The following is a 17,347-nucleotide window of genomic DNA, read 5'->3' as shown; positions in this document are numbered from 1 at the left end:
GAAAAAGTTTATTTCACCCGCCGCTGTGGGTACCAAAAGTTAGACACTCATGACTTCATCAGGACTGTGCAGGAATAGCAGAACAGCGAGCATTTCTGACTTAGCCACATCAGTAACAATATTTTTTAAATACTGTAGCCAGGCAGAGACTCAGAATCTGTTGACACCTTGTCCATCCTCACCCCCCATTCAGATGTTTCCTCTCAATTGTAAATCCTCTTACCAATCGTAAATGTCCCTAAATGCCTGCCCGCCTAGGCTTAGGAAAAATTATTTGTTGATTAAATCCTGTAGTCTCTCACTTTCTGTGGTCATTATGGTGAGGCACTATTCTAAACATCGGTTAAGTATTACCTTTTAAAATCTTCGTAACAGACCCGTAAGATAGGGACTCTTACTAACCACTTTTTAGGTGAGGAAACAGAGGCACAAAGAGATTAAGTACCTTAACTAAAGCCTCACAGCTAATAAGTACCTAGTCCAAGATCGTGCTCAGGCAATCTGATTCCTGAGTCCATAATCATAACCCCTATATAAAAATCAAAAAGATTGTGATGCTCCAGGAGGAGAAAAGAGGAGAGAAGGAAAAACTTTTGGCATCCAGACAAAGATAGACACTGAGCTCCATATGGAAAAAGTACTCAAATTCACTCAAGAATGCAGCTTGACTGTGTACTGGTGTGAAAATGAGGGTGAGGTGGCAAGAAAGGACTGTGACTGCAAAGGTCAGGGGTGGAGGAGCCTCTCAGTGAGCAACGAAGAAACTGAAAGCAATGGAAGAAAGAGGCTGACAGTGAAGTCTGAAGTTGATGACGGTTCAGCAAATTCAAGAGCATTAGAAAGGGGTCTTGAAATTTCTCCAAACTGGATATGATTTGTAATTCCAGTGTTTCCTAACACAGTCTTTAGATGGTGGCTTAGTTTCATGACAGATGTTGCATGCTGCATTGCCACACGCAGAAGCATGTCCCCTTCAGCAGCAGATGAGACCACTCCCCGCTGGAGGGGCAGACTTACAAGGAGTCCCAGCCGCAGCCTGGACTCAGTGGTCCCTTTGTGAGTCAGCTGGCAAAGGCTTCAGGGCACTTCTCTCCCCTTGAACCTCTTCCTAGACCATCCGCTAAGCAAACATGTGGGACCTTTTTTTAGGCAAAGGAATTCAGATTTTGTTTTTGATTTTCAACATTTTCTGATCTTTAACCTGGGATTTATAGTACATTTCTCGATTATGTGTCAATCTCTCCACATGGGGGATGGACAAGCGTCAGTTTCTCTCTTCATCCGCAGTACCTTGACATTCCTAACACAAAGTGAGCACTCAGTGAACACTCGTTAAATTAATAAAGGACCCCTTAACTACCTATTGGCCCCAATTTCCAAATTTTCAGTGGAGCTATCTTCTGATTTCTAACCTTCTTTAAATCCCTCTACTTGTGGGTTATACTATAGTAGAAATTGAACTGTAGCTGATAATGATGGAGTGCTGACTATGTGGTAGGAACTAAATAAAATGCTTTAATATAATCTTCATATCAAATCTGTGGAGTGGGTGCAATTAGTATCCTTATATAATGATGAGAAAAATGAAATTTAGAGAAGTTAATTAATTTACCCAAAGTCACAGAATTATTCACTGGTGGAAACAGAACTCAAGACTAGGCAGTCTGGCTTTAAATGAACTCTGACCCACTCTTTTGGAGAGGACCTACTGATATTCATCCTGAATGGCTGGCCTCAGGACTGTTTATAGCAGACATTCAGTAAACTGAATGAACAAATGAATAATCATTGTGTCCACATTTCTACCCATAGTTTATAGGCCTGGGTTGTGTTATCCTGTATTCTTTTAAGTTAGATATCTTATTGTCCCTTAGATTTACCCAATTCTAACTTTTAGTATGTTCTTATTTAATGGATATTAATAATTGAGGAGAATATGGTATTGCTCTGTGATCACAGAGAAGAAAGGGAACATTAGGCTAGAAATTTAGCACTGAATATAAAAAATGCTGGGAATGTTTATTCATTTCTCTCATAGGGCGCAGTGATGATTAGCTTCCCAGAGGAGCATGTCCAATGGCTGAACTTGTGGTTCTGGAAGTCTGGGATAGGACTGGTGTCACATGGGAAGCAACGGTAAGTGTTGCCCTTGAAAACTCTGGCAAGAGGGAGGAGACATTTATGGGCAGTGGCTACTGGACATGATAGGAACTGGGAACCGGTTCACTTGCTTCCTGAAGTTGGCACCTGCAGCATCTTTGGCATGTGGGCCAGGGATGGCCAACCACCGACCTACAGGATTGTTGTTTACCATTTGCCGCGAGTGTAGAGTGTCATTGTTAAATATGGGTTGTTGAGAGGAGGCATAAACAAATGAAAGGAGAGGTGGAATGCTGTCTCATGGTGAAAACAAGGCTACAGCTTCCCAGCCAGAGGGACGTGTCTTACACTTCTTGCATCTTGATAGACTTTGAATAGCATTGGATCATTTTGATCTGTCTTTTTTTTTTTTTTTAACCTGTGTTTCTCTTTGTTTCTAATTTTTGAAACCATGTTGGGCCAAGAGGTGGATCGTTGAGCACAGTACGATTTAGTCAACAGAGTGCTGGCTCAGGCGTGGGATGTCTGGGTTCTCATCCCAGGTCCCCACTACCTCACTGTGTGACTTTAGAAAAGTTCTTTAACTCCTCTGGCCTTCAGTTTCCTCATCTGTAAAATGAAGGTGAACGAGACAATCTTTAAGGTTCTTCCTTATTTTCTAATTTTCCCTTTCTCTGTTGGTTTCCTCACATTTCATTGGAATTTGGGTTTTCATTTTTTCCAAAGCAATACAGAATAAGTTTCATACAGAGAAAATGAAATGGATTCTTAGATAATCGAGTATCTTGGGCTTTAAACACAGTAGGAACTCAGGAGCAACTGCTGGATGAATAAATGAGTTGAATAGTTTAGTGCTCTGGGAAATAGTGCATAAGGCTGGCTGGAACATGAATAGAAATGCCTACACTACGAACAGTTAAGTTTTATTAGCTTTCTTGGATCTTATTAAGAGTAACTTCACTGGAAAAGTTTCTAGGACCTGGAATAAAACTTAAATGTCTAATTCTATATGTCTGTTGCCCACATGGTAAATAATAATTTTAACGTCTAGTATTTATCGAGCACTTTAGTGTCAGGCATTGTGCTGAGATATATGCGTTATTATCTTGTCTAAACGTCACATCAATTCTATGAGCTTAGCACTTTTATTGCCCTCATTTTTGGAAAGAAAAAATGGAGGCACAGACGTAGTGAGAACGTTCCTGTGGTTACAAGCAAGTGTGTGACACAACTTAAGTTCTAATCCAGGTCAACCTGACTTCAAAGACCACACCCATAGCCACTAGTCATACTGCCGCCCTGTAGCCTGGACTTCTGGAATCTTTTTCTGCCTTTAGTTAAGTGAGACCCAAGAAAATCAGCCTGAATATTCTGAAAAACCATTTTAAGAAAAAGATAAAACTGTATCTAACAGAATTTCACTAGATGTATAATCAACAAAATAGTAATACACAAACCAGTTTTTTAACTGAGCAAAAATTCCCGGATGTAGTAGAGACAAATGAACCATGCTAGTGAAATGAGTGAAAGCCACTCATGAACATGAGGAGAGGTGTACAGCCTCTTTAGTGATCAGAGAAATGAATTTTAAAGCATGAGATACCAATTTTTGCCCATCAGGTGGACAAAAATAAAAAGATTGATACTTCCTAGTATGGCTGAGCATGTGGGCACATAGGAATTTCTCCATATCTTAGTGGAAAATATAAATTGATTTCATGGTTATTTGGGAATATGTCTTCCAAAATTAAAATTTGCATACTTTTGATGTAACAATGCCAATTCTAGAAACACAGCCTACAGAGATAGTCACATATATATATGTAAAAACAATGTGTAAATTTATTTTTAATTGAAATACTTGTAATAGCAAAATGCCACAAATAATCTAATATCCTTCAATAGTGGAGCTGTTAAATAAAACATTATAAATCGACATTATGGAATATTTTGCAAATATTATTAAAAACAACTTTTATCTCTGTAATGTCCAGGGAAGATTCTCATAAAATACATGTAAAAAGAAAGTTGTATTGATATAGTATTTTCTCATTCCTGTAGAGAAAAACTTACCTATGCGTGTGTGTGTGTAGACATACAGTTAAGGCACAGGAAAATATTCAAAATGATAAATATTAAAGACTTAAAGAAGACAACTCTCAAAATGGAAAGTATACAGTGGAAAATAATACTGCATTATTAGAAAAATTTAAAGTAAACAAGTGTCAGTATTGCCATTTCAAAAAAAGGAAGAGAAAAGTTTTATTCACTTTAACTTATTCTGATCTTTTGACCTTCTGGCCCTCATATAAGTCAGCATACATTTGCTCACAGTATGGTTAAACCCAGGACAAAATAAGCAATGATTGATATCATTTAGGATTTTGTTATACTATAACAATATATGTATCAAGGTATTTTTTAACACAGTACATTTTTTTTTCTTGTTCAGAGAAAGTGTCCCCAGTCAGTAAGCAGCTAGCTATCAACTGGTGACTCAGAGACCCAGGGTCCTTACACCTTGTGGATCTGTCATCATCCCCATCTGGTTCCCAAGGTTGTCATGTGTGTCAGAAGGAGAAAAAGTCATGGAGGCTTTAGTGGGTCTGGCCTAAAAGTGGATTTGGTACTTCTGCTTTAACCATTGGCTAAAATTAGGTCACATGGCCCTACAAAAACACAAGGACGTCTGGGAAATGTAGTCTATATATGTTATTTCCCAGGAATAATAGGAAACAGTTTGGTAAACATCTAGCAGTTTCTGCCACAAGTCATCAGAGGCTCTGAGTCCCCAGCTCTCTGGCTGTTGAGGACAGCAGTGAAACTCAAGAGAGCTGGTGCTACTAAGGGGGTGGAATAGAGAGACCTGAGCCTCCTCCCAGATCTTCAGAAGCAGCACTCCCATGGATACATACAATGGATTTGTGTTCAAGTTTATGTGAACTATAACCCAAATAAAGCTTCAAGACAAATCCTCTGGGCCCCACTACAGTAGACACATTCTGAACTAATGGTCCCCAGATCACTTCCTGAGGGACCCAGCCAGTGTCAGCCCTGATCATCAGATCTTTAGATAGCAGGGAACCCCATGGACCTGAGTTCAGGTATGCCATGATCAGCTGTATCCTTGTTTTTGTTTCCCCATCTATAAAATGATGCTAAGATCCCACCCAACCTGTCTGTTCCAAGAGGGTGTTGCCAGCTTCAAAAAGTAATACCACATGTCAACAATTTTTAAGTTGAAAAGAAGTACTAAACATTATCCTTAGTCCTACAGCGTGGAGAGTCATCAATTCTCTTCTCTCACATTTTTTTTTCTCCTCTCTTACTTTCTCTATGTAATTTTTACCTGACGCCTTGTAAAACATATAGAGGATTTGAAATGTGTTCCCTTTAACTAAAACCCACTACAGTTCAGTTCCAGGGAAGATTATTAGAGATGAGCCAAAGGAGTGTCTGAACAAAAGTTACAGCTGGGCAGAGGGTTAGGTTTGGGGTAATCTGTTAGTTGTGATCCTTTCCTCCCAGAAAGTAGGTTGTGATAGGTGTTGGGACAGCTGATGCTTTAAGATGGTGGAGAGAGTGGAAAGGTGCCTTGCCAGTTATCCAAAATGATATGCCCATGTTATTTGCACTGAATTGGAAGAACAGAAGGGAAGTAATACCTGAATTTGGTAAAGATTCAATCTAAGTGACTGAATCTTCTGGGTGCAGAAGACACCCAGCATTCCATGCCTGGCTTGTTCGACCCTTCTCTGTCAGATCCAGCAGAACAAATTGTCAGTGTGTGTGCAGCGGAATCTGTCTGTGGGCTGCAGCAATGCTCCTGGTTGAGTAATGCTGACCTCATGGGCCGTTTGCCCTTTTGTGAAGCCAACGCCAATCTAGTCCAATTTTAGAGGCTCCCTAGGCTTACAGTGATCTCCTCCTCTTGCCTTCATATACTCAGAATTTCCTTAGCAAGACAATCCTTTGTTTCACAATCATAGATAAATATTCAGATGCACATGTTCATGCTAGGTTGTGAATCGTAGGCACTAGGGGTCCTGTTTTGATAAGAGCTGCAGTCCTAGATGCCTGAAGAGGGTGGAGAGTGAGGGAGACAGGCGCTCCCCCTGCCAATTTCACCCATTTTAATCCTTACCTCTTCAGAAACTGGTGGCCACAGAAGATTTTGAGCTGCCATCTAAGTCTCCGAAACCTGCCAGGAGACAAGAAAATGGCAAAAACCAAAACCAAGCAAAACAAATATTCACTAAGCTCCACCAGTGGGGGCTGATTGAGTAAAGAGCAGAACCTCCACACAATGGAAGGTCAAGCAGTTAGCAACAAACCAACCAAAACCAATGTGGATGTGCTTCTTGTCTTATGTAGAAGCATCTCCAAGATACACTGAGAGAAGCAAGTGTAAAGGAAGGAGGTGCAGGTGATCTATATCTGCACGTGCCTTGTGTGCATAAACTAATTCTGGATGGATACATCAGAAACCCAAGAAAGAGGCTGGAGACTGGGATGACAGGGAGAACGAAATGCGTAACTAGGCTGAGGCTTATAAAATTGGGGGAAGCGTCTTTAAGAAAAAGAATGTGAATTTATGACTATAAAATTAGTTCTGGCCTTGGAAGTGGTCCTGGTAGGGACTCTGAAGCTTAAGCTTCACTAGCATCACTACCTCTGGGGACAAGCAGGGGAAGGAGAATGTCAATAAAAACTTTTGAAAGCTGTTAGGCGTTTGAGCCATTTTTACCTATTCAAAAAACTAAAATAAAAGAAAGCCAATCTATAAATTGTAGCAATATTTTCTTAGATCAGTTCCCCAAGACCAAAGAATTAAAAGGAAAAATAAACAAGTGGGTCCTAATTAAACTTAAAACCTTTTGCACAGCAAAGGAAACCATAAACAAAACAAAAGGACAACCTATGGAATGGGAGAAAATATTTTCAAATGAAGCTACTGACAATTGGTTTAATATCCAAAATAAATAAATGGCTCATACAATTCAATATTAAAAAAAAACAACCCAATCAAAAAATGGGCAGAAGACATAAATAGACATTTCTCCAAAGAAGACACTCACATGGCCAGCAGGCACAAGAGAAGATGCTCAACATCGCTAATTGTTAAGAGAAACACACTTCAAAACCACAATGACATATCGCCTCACACCAGTCAGAATGGCCATCATTAAAAAGTCTATAAGTAATTACGCTGGAGAGGGTGTGGAGAAAGGGAAACCCTCCTACACTGTTGGTGGGGCCATTACTCCCAGGTGTATATCCAGAAAGGATGAAAATTCTGAATCAAAAAGATACATGCACCCAGTGTTCATAGCAGCACCATTTACAATAACCAAAACATGGGAACAACTCAAGTGCCCATCAACTGATGATTGGCTTAAGAAGATGTTGTGTGTGTGTATGTATGTGTGTGTATACACACACATACATACACACACACAATGGAATATTACTCAGCCATAAAAAGAATGAAATAAAGCCATCTGCAGTAACATGGATGGACCTAGAGATTATTATACTAACTGAAGTAAGTCAAGCAGAAAAAGACAAATATTATATGACATCACTTATATGTGGAATCTAAAAAATTATACAAATGAATCTATATACAAAATAGAAACAGACTCACAGATATGGAAAATAAACTTATGGTTACCAAAGAGGAAAGAGGGAGAAATAAATTAGAAGTATAGGATTAACAGATACAAACTACTATACATCAAATAGATAAGCAACAAGGATTGGCTGTATAACACAAGAAACTATATTCAATATCCTGTGGTAGCCTATAATGGAAAATAATCTGAAATATATATATATATATATATATATATCCTACTCCTTTTGCTGTACACTTGAAACTAACACAGTATTGTAAATCAATTACACTCCAGTACTTCAATTATAAAAACATTGTATTTGACAGCTGGAGAAAAATTAGAGAAAAAGAATTGACTAGGTGACCAAGTCTTACGGAAAATCTGAGTTCATATAATGAAATTCATAACAAGGAAACTGTAAAAACAGCAGTAACCACATTGAAATATATTTCATCTCTCAGGTTGGTGAAAATCAGATAGTTTAAACAACACAGTTAGGGAGGGCATGGGGTGTCATATGTTGACATGCTTTGGTATGAATGACCTCCATGGAGGACAGTTTACCAGTGTCTCCCACAGTTTCAGATTTGACGCTCCCATTTGACCCAGCATGTCCAGTTCCAGGGATATGCCCCACAGGTAGACTGGCACATGTGTAAAGCAAAAGACATAAAGGCTATTCACTGCAGCGTCATTTTTACTGCCGCATGTTTGGAAACTACCTCAGTAGGAGCCTGGTTAAATAAATCATGCTACATCCATTCAACAGAATATTGTACAGCTGAAAAATACACAAGGAAGCTCTTTACATACTGATATTATAGAACAATCACCAGCCTATGTTTTTAAGTTAAAAGTGCAAGCTTCAAAATACATTCTGGGCTTTCATTGATGTGATAGATTTCCTATAAGCACCGAATATTTTTGGAAGCATCTCACAAACAGCGTGTGATATTGGAGCATCCGTGGAAGGAAACTGGATAGCTGGGAGGCATGTGTGAAAGGAAAACTTTTATACTGTTAAATTTTGAAACATGTCAATGTGTGACTTTTTCAAAATACAATTTTTGAAAAAGTTAAAACAGATTTTTCAACTTACACAAATTCACACTAACCTAAAACTCTAACGAAGCCTGAGACTCTACAAAGGGCAGCCTATTGAAGTTCCCAACCTTGACAGGGAGATCAGTTCCACATTTGATGCAGACCGAACTGGAGTGAAGAGAGACTGAGAAGGCTGGGCATCTTTCCCCTCCACCGGAGGGTAGCGTACTCACACTTCAAAGTCATTAGTTATTCAGTGATGCAATGAATTTATGATTTGAAATAAAACATATTCCCAGGAACGTTTTAGTGGACCCCAGGAAAAATTCTAGAAAATGATTCCATAAATTCCTGGAAACTACGAATTCTTCCCTGAGCTCCCCATTACAGTGTTTTAGCTCCTTAAATAAGGAATTTCCTTTTCCAAACTCCTCTGGAGACCAAAAAAGCCATGACACCCAGGTTTCTTCCTTTACTTTATTTTCATTCAGGATTTAGAGTTGCTTTGCTAAATTCAAAGAAGACAGGATCCCTTGGGACACGGTTAAAACCCAGCCCCAAGGACACACAGCCCAAAAGGAACAAGTCTGGGACGAGAGAAGATTGGATCCTAAGTATGTGTGATTATTCCGAAACGGAAAAAGCTGCCAGTGATGAAGAGCTGCTAACAGGAATTAGAATGCATGAGAAACCTTTTGTTACTCATAAACTGTGTATTCCAAGCATGATCTAGGGTCAAGAGTGCATTCCATGATGGATTTTTTTTTTCAAAGACGAGTTATTTTCAGAACAAAAAGGCTTGTGATTAAAGCATCTATGTCCACAAGATGGCGCTATGGCTTCTGCCGAGCAGAAAACTCCCATTTCCTCCATGAACTAGGAATCCAAAACAGACTTCTGATCGGACACCAGGTCTGTTGATGAATCTGTCAAAGAAGCGCTTGGTGCAAAAGCCTTCTGGTGAAGGTTGATTTGGGCCACAAGGGTGAAGATTGTTCCAGGCGGTAATAGTTCCACCTCCTCCACACATGCCTGAGCCAATACCTCAACCCCTCGTGCTCACCTTTCAGCCCACTGCTTCTCCAAAGTGCTGCTCTTACCACTGTCAGGCACGGGACCTGGGTATTAAGGAGTGGCGCGGGGTGTCAACCATCGTGGGAAAGTATCTCCCACCCCCACCCACTCTTTCTCCCCGGGATAGATCAAGACTCACATCTTCCGTAGAGCCTTTCACTCTTGCCTACATTAATCGTACTTTCTTTAAATTCCCTGGCAAGGATATTTTTACCTCTCTTTGGGCTGACCAGAGGCTGCTTTAGAATATTACCATTTGCATCTAAATGTTCCAAATTCTCCTGGGACAGAGTGCATGTCATAATTGCCTTTGTATGTCCCGCAACAGCGAGCATCCTGCCTTGAATTTACGCATAGTCATATTGTAGTGAATGCAGACAATCTACAGTAAGAGCTCAATGGCTTTAGCTGGTAGCCTGAGTACTCAGGAGGACGCTAAGCCCTCCCGGCCACTGCTGAGGAGTTACGGGTGTGATCTTTAAAGTCACAACCTCTCTGGAGCAATTTGATCATCAGTAAGAGGATAGGGTTGAATTGTCCTCCTAGCTCTTTTTAATGTTTTGCTTCTATGACATTAATGTCTTCAGTATCTCTGCCTGGAGGGAGCCAAGCAAGCAGGAATATTTTTATCATAAGGGAACTGGAAGGATGTTTCTGCTGAAGTGAACAGCATCTCTCCCTGTTCATCCTTGTTCTTAGCTCCTTTTTTCTGCCCTCCGCCTGAGCAGTCAGAACTCTGACACAGCGATACATGGCTGGTCGCTCCCCCTCCCTTTTGTTACCATGACCTCCCTGTCCCACAGGGATGGAAGGGCAGGAACGTGGAAGCTCAGGGGCATGGTTACAACAGGATGCTCTGAGCCCACTTTTAGGAATGGGACAGAGAGCCTGCTGTACCATTCAGGGGGTTGTGGCTACATTTGGAAGAAGAATCGGATAATACGGATATGGGTGGAAGAGGTACACCTGTGTCCAGGGACGGTCCCTGGGGACTTCGAGAGCTGGGACAGGACACTTCCAGAATTGGCCCTCAAGGACTTGAGATTAGGGAGAAGGCCAGTGACTTTCTACCAGCACAAGGGAAAGACAGAGTATGGCCAATAGGGCAGAACTAAGATCATTTCCGTGTTCAAAATAACCAGCACGTGGTAATCAGTTTTTGCCTTTTATTATGTCCATCAGAAGGAGAGGTGATACATAAAGACCCAACTCATTCTTTCAGTAATGTGATGAGATTTTAGTCTAAGAAAAGCTAAAATCAAAAAAAAAAAAAAAATCAGGACACAATGCACTTTTTCCAGCTTCTCATAAATAAGAGAAAAAATATGTATGTGTAAAAATGGTTGAAGAAACATCTGACTTTAAGCCCCCATCAGAGGAATTCTTGGGATCCTAACTCCCTCTTCCTACCAGTGTAAGATCCGATATAAACATTTATGTATGTATCAGTATGTGTTTATGTGTTTCTCATACCAAAAAGAATATAATATGGCTCATAAACATATATATGCACATACATGTTAACACACAAGATGAAGTTAAAGGTGGTTGAAAGAAAACAGGGCAAAAGGAAGATAAGAAGGGATAAGGGTTCACAAAGAAAAGTGACTAGACCTTCAAAATGTATTCCAGTTGGAAAAAGTGAAAATCATAAGTTTGATAGCACAACAGCATTTATGGAAATTGAAAATATGTGCACAGAAACAATACAGAGCTTTTTTAATAATAAAAAAGAAATAAGTAAGCTAAGTAGGAAACATGAACAAAACAAAAGAGCCAGAGATGACAGTTTCCGAGAAGACTAATTAATTCAATTTTCTGCACCTGCTCTTCCCAAATAAAAGTTAAGCAGGTAAATTATAATAAAACCTAGGAAGAGCCATTATGAGATTAGCTCCAAATGATGTGGAAGTTTGCAATAGAGAAGAGGGAAACCTTCACCAAAGAAATGACCTGCATGTTGGATCTTGATGGATGTTCAAGGGTCTGCAGACAGTAGGAAAAGGGGAAGTGTAAGCTGAGGGCACTGTGAAAGCAGAGGTGTCTAAGTACAACCAAGATAGGAAGGGAAAGAGTAGAGATAATTTGTTATACTCCGCAGTGATCATTTTGAGATGCAAATCTGACCCAGTGACCTCCCTGCTTTAAATCCTTCAATATCTTCCCCTGCCTTCAGGATAAAGACCCAAATCCTTAGTGTGGTCACCTACGCCTCCATGATCTCTGGTCCCCACTGACATCAGCAGTTTCATTTTGTGCCACTGTCCTTCCCTCTGGCTTTCGTTCAGTTCCTAAAATGAACCAGTGACCTTCCTGTGTGTCCTTTCCCTCCCCCTGAAACTCTCTTCCCCATGCTCTCTGCCTAATCCTGTCTATTCATCCTTAGAGTTCAGCAGAAATATTATTTCCAAACTGCTGATTTCTCTAACTCTCCAAATGGGGTCATTCTTTTAGGTTACTTTTTGCACCCATTAAAATGATGACAACATAATTATTAAATAATCACTTGTTTAATGTTTCTGTGCTGTCATTATATAAGCTGACATTATAAGGGCCATGTGTACCACTGTATCCTCAGCCCCTCATTCAATGCCTTGCACATAATGGGAACATGATAATGACTGAGTGAATTAAATTAATGAGTAAGTGTTGTATTTGGGTTGGCGGGGGAGGCCATTCTTTTAGACAGCTACCAGAGACTATAAAATCTAAGTGAGAGCTGCGGTCCAATTAAGGAACCACTGGTCCCATTCTTTCTGTAGAGGTCCACACAGTGGGATGCTCAGATGGCGAATGAGATGAAATATTAGAACTTTTCATTATATTTATTTTTACCTCATTCTTTTAAATGTCTGTTTTTTGCACATTATGAGGAAGTACATGCATATAGTTTATAAATGAATAAAACACTTATATATTAACACACATTTTGGGGATACTTGTTGAAATGTTTTTATTGAAAGAAGGTAGGATAAAAGATGTTTTAAAACCACTGCTGTCGATCATGTCGATCAGAGGGTCCCCGTGATCATGAGGCATCCAAATTAGCAAGGAGCCTTTTCCAGGAGTTCTGCTTGACCCCCACGCCATGAAAACTCCACAGGCTTAGGGCAAATTCATAAAACTCATTAGGTGATTATGATTAAAAAAAAAAAAAACTTCTAGTAAAGAACTACCACTTTTATATCAAGGGTCCCAAATCTGGCCTCATCATCATCACATGGGACACTTAAACAAGCAGCAAGCAAACAAACAAAAAATCTTCCCTGAATGTTTTGCTGATTGGCCAGGTTTGGGAACCACTGCAATAGAGCCAGGACTCCACTGAATGGACTTCATTGGTTTTAGTCTCTTTGCAAACAGGGATCATCCCCATCTCCATCCCCATCCTTATCTTCCAAGATTTTGGGGTGGGAGAACTTCTGAAACATCCCAAAACCAGACACTCCAAAAAAGTGACACCATATGAACAGGAACTGCTGACTGCCAGACAGGTTAGGCTTCTGCTGTCACTTTACAGCGGCTGGCACCCTACCCTGGCAGTAACCATTGGGTGGAAAGATGTGGTCATTCTTAGACATTATTTCCCAGACATTTTGGAGATAATTAATTGAATATGATATAGAGGCATGTGTACTTTCCTCTGATATATGCACCCAAGCTAAGAACATACCCATAGGAGAAATTTCAAGAACTATGAGCTTCTAGACACCTGGGGGCAGTGGGAAAGCCAGGGAGGCAGGCAGATCACAAAGGAGGCTATATGTGCTACTGAGTTAGGGCTCTGTACTTCCAGAGTTGGGGCTCCTTAAAGGATTTTGTTCAGTTTGAATGAGGGTAATTGACAAATTCTATATATTCAAGGTGTACAACTTGGTGTTTCAATATATACATACATTATGAAATGATCACCACAATCAAGCTAACAGCCATCACCTTACATAGTTGCCAGTTCTTTTTCCCTTTTCTTCTCTGGCATGTCTTTACCACACTTCATGTCAAGCACACCGTTTGTTCTTCCCTGAACAGAGTGTGCTCGTGCTTCCATGTTTGCATATGCCATTCCCGCTGTTGGCATGCCTTGCCTCCGTCCTCCTCTCCACCGCGGAGCAGAGTGCCTGTTTACACAAGTCAACTCAAACATCACCTTATCCAATAAGCCTTCTCTTGGTCCCCAGGCATGCTCTCCCTTCCATGCTTGCATCCCACTCTGTGCTGGTCTCAGCTTAATATGCATCACACTCTGCTGTCACTGCTTGCTCGTCCTTCAGTCAGACTGAGGGCTGCTTAGGAGCAGAGACTCGGCCTTTGCATATGTGGTTTCTAAAAATGCACATTAAGTAAATGAATTTTAAGAAGAATGAGGCATTACTCTTTATACTTTGAACATCATTATATTTAGGCTAGTGCCCATCTGCAAAGGTTGAGAGAAGAAATAAAGGGAAACCAAGGAAAGAAACAAAGGGAAACCAAGGATCCAAAAGAAAAATATGTTCATCGGAATGGAACTGGATAGTTAAGAACCACACTGGCCAATCCCCAGGGTGGATTTAAAGGAGAAAGATGGAGAGACCATGTTCAACCAAGTTAAGAAAAGAATTGAGTTCAAAATCAGTTCCAAAAGGTTCAAAGGTGGGCCACAGAATCAGGAAAAAAGCAGGATCAGAAAGGCCAGGGCAGTATTCAGAAACTAGCACTGGACCAGCTGAGGGTCAGGGTTCACCAAGTGGGAGGGCCACACAGCCAGTAACATGGGATGGTGGCCCCAGGAGCACATCTGGTTGGGGCAGTGACAGCCCAGGGAGAACTCCAATGAGTTCCTGCTTCAAAAAAGGTCACTGTAATCCCTTAGGTCCCAATCCCTTGACTACACAGGACAGTTCTCTGTCCTTCCCCCACCATGGCTGGATCTCAAAGGCACTGTCTCCGATTAAAATGTCCCCCCCCAAACCAGAACCTTTTATTTTTCCCCCATCGAATGTAGCTCTCACTTTAAAATAACTTTACTTTGGATCGATTTACCTTTCCCAGCTCTTATCACCTTGTTATTGTAAATTTATTCATTCATCATGTCTAACTGTCAGGCACTATTAGGGAAGGAAACCAACCCGGACCGGTCACCTTCTACCCGTGTCCTGAGATGAGCCTGTAGATTACCTGACAATCACCCCAACAACCCAGTGCAGCAGCTGTGATTAAATATTATCATCGCCATTTAAGACAGTAGGGAAATGAAGCATAGAAAGATTAAGGTGAAGCACAGGAAGGTGAATGTGCCGAATCTGTGCACTCAGTATGTGGAGAGGGCGGGATCCAGATCCACTCCTGCCTGAATCTAAAACCCACCCTCTTTTTACTGTACTGTTCCTTTTCCTCTCTGGGCCTTTGTAGAGGAAATCGAGGCCCAAATGAAATAATCAGGATGTTGGGATAGGGTGTCTGGCTGGATTAAGAAGCCCATTCATCAAGAGCAAGCATCAAGAAAGGGTAAAGAAGCTAAGAAAGAGAACCCTAGTTGGCAAGGGGAAGGGAAGAGGAGCCTGGGGTGCTGGATCGGTCCCCACGTGCAAATCCTCTGCAGACGGGTGTGCCCTGTGGAAAGGATCAACTCCCCAGTTGGTGAGTTTTAACTTCCCTCCATCTCACTAGTACGTGAAAATTCAGGGCAAGCTCGTATGCCTAACTCTCAATGACCCAAAGGTCACTGAATCAAGGGTGGTGAATTAAAAAAACAAAAACGCTGATAGGTTAGAGCTGGCAGAACAAAGGGAGGTCAAATCTATGAGACTTGACATTCAGAGGGAATAAAGGGCTAGAGAGTTGCTGAGGGAGAACCTAGAGAAGCCAGAGTGGAGCAGAACAAACAGCCAGGCTGCTTTAGAAGGCAGCTCTGGAGACTTGGAGCATACCGCCCACTCCCAGGAGGCAGTGTGGAACAGAGCAGGGATCAGCAACTTCTGCCCAAGGATCAGAAGTTTACTAACTTTGCTCACCCATTAGAAACTGAATTGTCTCTCCCAACCAAGAAATGACAGTTCTAGCTGGAACTCTCTGACTTAGTGCACCCATCCACCCCCCAACCCCATTCTCCTCCTCTTGCTGAGCTCATGGTCTGTGCGAGGCCTGCCCTTACATACCTGAACTCTGAGGAGTCCTGGTTTTCCCCATGGCTTCCTACATCCTACTCGGCACCTTGGAGTAGGCTGAAGGCTCCTGGACCGTTTAGGGCTTAGCCCCTCAGAATAACACCATCAAAGTAGCACATTCTTTGAACATAGAGATGCTTCAGGACTCTACTGGAAAAGAAACCATTCTGCTTTAATGTTTGTCTATCCTAAAGCCCCCTTCCAAGCACTGGTAGGCCCGGTCAGCTGGGATCAGTGCATCAGCCGATGGGCACAGTAAGAAATGAGCACAGTAATCCGGAAATGGTCTAACTGAGTAGATGTTTGGGATTATAGATCATGGCATTCCCAAGAACAAAACAGGCAGAAAACCCATTAAGATTCCACTTGATTGATTTCACTACGGAAACCTCCGGAGTAATGAGTGAGGTGGTGGGGGCTGATGTAACTGAAATGAACATACCACAAATCTCTGTCCCCCATGAGAGGGATTCTTGTGTGTGTGTGTGTGTGTGTGTGTGTGTGTGTGTGTGTGTGTGTGTGTCTGCACTGTAGAACATTTTGGCATTCTCTGACGTCTATGGAGAGTCATGAAGATAGACCCACTCAGCCTTGGCCTCAGAGACCAAGAGAAAACAAGGTTTCCCTGAAAAAAAAAAAAATCGGAAAAAAAAAATATATAGGCATGAGAAAACCCACAGGCCTGAGACATAGGCTTAGATACTTACACACACATGTTCCTGGGGAGAAAGCAGACGGCACCACCCTGCCAGACGTGAACTCACCATACACGGAGGAAAGACGTGCTCATGCTGCTTCAGGGATGCGCGTTCCCAGGCAGAAGACATGGCCTCCCAGGGAGTCGAAGGAGACGAAGCGGAGAGACAGGGGAGCACGGGACAGGCGAGAGGGAGAAAGAGGTGGAGAGAGCAGGGGACACCCTTCCTGATACAGGGAGAGGCGGGTAGACTTCAAGGAAGGGCAATTAACATTGTGACCTGAAGATAAAGATGCAAAGACGGACGAACACAGACACTCAGACGTTCAGGGACGCGGACTGGCCGGGAGGAAAACAGCAGCGGCTCAGGTAGTGACCTGAAGAACCACCGGGGCGGAGGAACGCCCAGGCAAGAATCGGAGACCTAGGCGGGCCCAGGAGGGCGTCCCGCGCCCTCGGCGCGCCCCGTCGGCCGCGGCCCGGGTGCGCCCGGCCCCGCGCCCCGCTCCGCGCCCGGGCTCCCCTCCCGGCCCGGCCGGCACTTCCCAGCTCTGACGCGGGAGCTCCCTTCACGCCAATGAGGCTCCGGCGCCGACGGGCCCTGGCCCTCCCCCAGGAAGGTGTGTCCCTGGTTTCCTCACCTGAAACTTCCGAGGAGAACCAGATCC

At 42.2% G+C, this 17,347-nt stretch overlaps 1 long non-coding RNA gene across 3 annotated transcripts; it reads right to left on the bottom strand.

Moving 5' to 3' along the window:
• Positions 1-12,772: 12,772 nt before the first annotated feature.
• Positions 12,773-17,141, bottom strand: LOC116154100 (uncharacterized). Of its 3 annotated transcripts, none has more exons than XR_010381552.1 (3): positions 16,690-17,141; positions 15,974-16,132; positions 12,773-14,159 (listed from the first exon to the last, which is right to left on the bottom strand). It is a non-coding gene; the product is annotated as an uncharacterized LOC116154100 (long non-coding RNA). The 3 variants fall into 3 exon arrangements; XR_004137961.2 differs by having other exon boundaries at positions 15,974-16,129; XR_010381553.1 differs by having other exon boundaries at positions 15,974-16,129; positions 16,747-17,141.
• Between the last annotated feature and the right edge of the window lie 206 nt (positions 17,142-17,347).

The sequence above is a fragment of the Camelus dromedarius genome, chromosome 7, assembly GCF_036321535.1.
Source record: "Camelus dromedarius isolate mCamDro1 chromosome 7, mCamDro1.pat, whole genome shotgun sequence".
In the NCBI taxonomy this organism is placed as follows: Eukaryota; Metazoa; Chordata; class Mammalia; order Artiodactyla; family Camelidae; genus Camelus; species Camelus dromedarius.
This window is presented reverse-complemented; position numbering and strand designations above follow the sequence as displayed.